Source organism: Echinops telfairi, unplaced genomic scaffold, assembly GCF_000313985.2.
Source record: "Echinops telfairi isolate 266 unplaced genomic scaffold, ASM31398v2 ScPeMD7_655;HRSCAF=1070, whole genome shotgun sequence".
NCBI classification, from domain to species: domain Eukaryota; kingdom Metazoa; phylum Chordata; class Mammalia; order Afrosoricida; family Tenrecidae; genus Echinops; species Echinops telfairi.
In genome coordinates, this window is record NW_022104553.1 from 5864975 (window position 1) to 5868425 (window position 3451).

Consider the following 3451-nt stretch of genomic DNA (forward strand, 5'->3'; position numbering starts at 1 on the left):
CTTTGCGTGCGTCAGCGGTCGGCTTTCTGGGAGTTGGAGGCGCGGGGACCGGTCTAGGCTTGCGGACCGACGTGGCGCGCGGCTCCTCTACTCATTTAAATGTCTGGGCGTGCGGAGCACCGATCGGATCGAGCGTTCTCGTCCTCCTCTCGGAGCTTCGCGGGAATCTCCAGCTCGGTCGTCGACCACACCGGAGGCGACTTGCGCGTCTCTAACGCTGTCCTAGAAATTTGCAAACTCTGGGGCCCACTGCCCCCCGACTTAACTCCTCGCTGCAATCGAGTGCCTTCTGACTCAGCGACACTATTGTGGGCTTCTGAGATGTTCATATTTATGGAAATAGAAAGCTTCATCTTTATCCCGAGCTGAATGGTATGGATTTGAACTGCTGGTGTTGAGGTTAGCAGCCCAATGCTTATCCCTTAACACCAACAGCTGCCCTGTTTCAGGCTTACTTGGTGTACGTGAGTCACAGTAGCTAGAAATTGAACTAGTTTTTGCCTAATCCAGCGGTTCTTAACCGGTGGGTCTCGACCACTTTAGGGGTCGAAGGACCCTTTCACAGGGGTCGCCTAAGACCATCAGAAAACACTTATTTCCGATGCTCTTGAACCTAGACCCCAGACACCTCCACTAACCATCTCCAGGCGGGCTTGCCCACATGGAGTACCCAGCTTACCCATGCTACATCATGCTTCAAGAAAAAAAGTCACTTATTTGTAATTAGAAATAAATATTTCACAATATATAATTACATATTATTTTTGCGATTAATCACTATGCTTTGAGTATGTTCAATTCGTAACAATGAAAATCCAACCTGCATTTCAGATGTTTACATTACAGTTCATAACAGTAGCAAACATACGGTTATGAAGTAGCAACGAAAATAATGTTATGGTTGGGGGTCACCACAACATGAGGAACTATTAAAGGGTCGCGGCATTAGGAAGGTTGAGACCGACTGGCCTAACCCAAACCTGGATTTCTGATGAAGGTGGACGGCAGAAGTAACACCTGGGTTGACTCTGGCTTTGTAATTCAGCCTGTAGCTACAGCAAGCTTAATTCTTACAATAGTTTTTTTGTTTTGTTTTGTTTTTAATACTTTTATTGGCAATTGTTTTGACAGTGCCACTAACTGCTCAGAATTCCCAGAACAAGAGACCCAGCCATGAGCTGGGGCAGTGGTTATTTGTTGGGCTGCTACCTGCACGGTCAGCAGTTTGAAAACACCTGCTTCTCCACAGAAGAAAGCAACCTGTAAAGAGTGACAGTCACGTTACAGGGCCAGTTCGACCCTATAGAGTCATTATGCATAAGAATGACTCAATGGCAATGAGTTTTAGGGACCAGCCATCAAAACTTCCCCAAACATCATTCTGCATGCCTGAATACAATTGTAAACATTGAGATACAATGGTGTAAAACTAAGGTGGGATCACTGATGAGTTGCTTTTCGATAACACTAGAAGAAAAGATTTCTTTAACAAAGGCAGAGTTTTTTTGTTTTGTTTTTGGAAAGCATGCTTTGCCCAGAAAAACAATAAATTGGATTATTGTGTTAGAATCTAGTCAGTTATACACAGCTTTTACATTTTCATAGGTATATGGAAAGGGCACCACGTATTGAAAACCAAAACTACCTTTAGGTCAATTCTGACCTATAGTGACCCTCTAGTACAGACTACAACTGCCCCATAGTGTTTCCTAGGCTGTAAATCTTTTGTTTAGATGCACAACACTTTACCACCAGGGCACCAGGAGTTACATCAGGATAAGCCACAGACCATCTCCTTTGGGTAATGGTGAGAAAATGTGCGAACCATTTTCACTTAATCCTTAGTCACATGTTGCAAGCTCTCCTGGTTTCCCCAAGAGTTGGGGGGAGGTCAGACAGCAGGAGTGGGCCTGCTCCCTGCTGCTGGAGACAATGGACTACTTCTCTCTGAAGCTTGGGACCATTAGCTTGGTTCCTGTAGAAGGGGTTTACACCCTACAGGTAATGGTTCCTATGGAGACCCAGAGAACAGGTCAAAATTAAGCTGCCATCCTAAATCTAGGATCCACCCATCTTGTCACATGTATACTCCAATCCCTCCTCTTCCTATTGTGTGTATGACCCTAGACCACCTCCTCTTATTGCTGTATAACCTATAGTGCAACCCCTTCCTGTGATGTATGACTTTACCTCTAATTAGTGGGCTGGCACCCCCCAAAAGGTATATAGGCATGGGTCAGCAATAGATTCTCTCTCTCTCTCTCTCTCTCTCTCTCACTAGGCTCTCGCTGGTCCAGCTCGCCTCTCTCCTCTCCTCTTTCCCTTGTTCCCTTTCCGGTCCTCCTTCCTCCTTCCCTTCCCCCTCTCTCCACATGAACCCCCAAGCCGGCTGAGGTGAACAATGCTACCATGTAGTGTGTCTTCTACCTCCCAAGCTCTCGATGACTTTAATATAATACTCAGATATCTCAGCCGTACAATTGTGCATTATTGAACCCGCAGGTACTAGCGGTGGGGGCTGGCCCCCCACCGCCCCCAAAGTTTATACTACACCCATGCATTTCAGAGTAGAACTGTCCTTCCTAGGCTTTCATGGCTCTGATGTTTCAAAAGCAGAGAGTAGCCCTTTCTACTGACACGTCCATTCGAAACTCCAAATTCACTGCCATCAAGTCAACCGCTACTCATAGTGACTCTATAGGATATGATAGAACTGTACCTGGGGGTTTCCAAGACTGTAACTCTTCACAGGAGTGGAAACCTTGATTTTCTCCCATGGAGCAGCTGCTCATTTCAAACTGCTAACCTTGAAGTTAGCAACCTAACTCATATAACCATTACACCACCAGGGCTCTTGAGGCACCCTGGACCGGTTCGAAATCCATGGGGGGTTTTTTTGGTTAGTAAAGATGGAGCTATCTACTCCAGTAAATAGTCTTGAAAACTCACAAGGGTTGCTTTACCCTATCCTACAAGGTCTCTGTGAGTGGGCATCGACTCTATGGCAGTGCGTTTGATTTGTTCTGGAGCAACTGGCAGTACTGCCCACTTTTTAGGAATCTTGCTAGGCACAGCTTGATACAGATGTTGAAACGAAGGTTCGAAAAAGTTGCATAAATATTTGAGAGAGGAAATGAAAGCTTTCCAGATGTCAGACTGCCACGAAAATAATAGGAGTTTAATACTAAGGTCGCTATGACTGGACACCCACTCAGTGGCAGTGAACTTGGTTTTTATTTTTTGAATACGACTGTTAACCATTTACATAAGAGTCAATTTATTAGAGGCACCTATTAAAGAGCATATACATGGACCATATAAATAATCCACAAATTTTAAGTATAAACTCAAAATTCTCAATGAGTTTTGAGATCCACATGAAAAGGTACATGGCCTTACAAGAAGTGCCATATAACCAAAAACTTCAAACTCCCTGCCATCGGGTCCATGC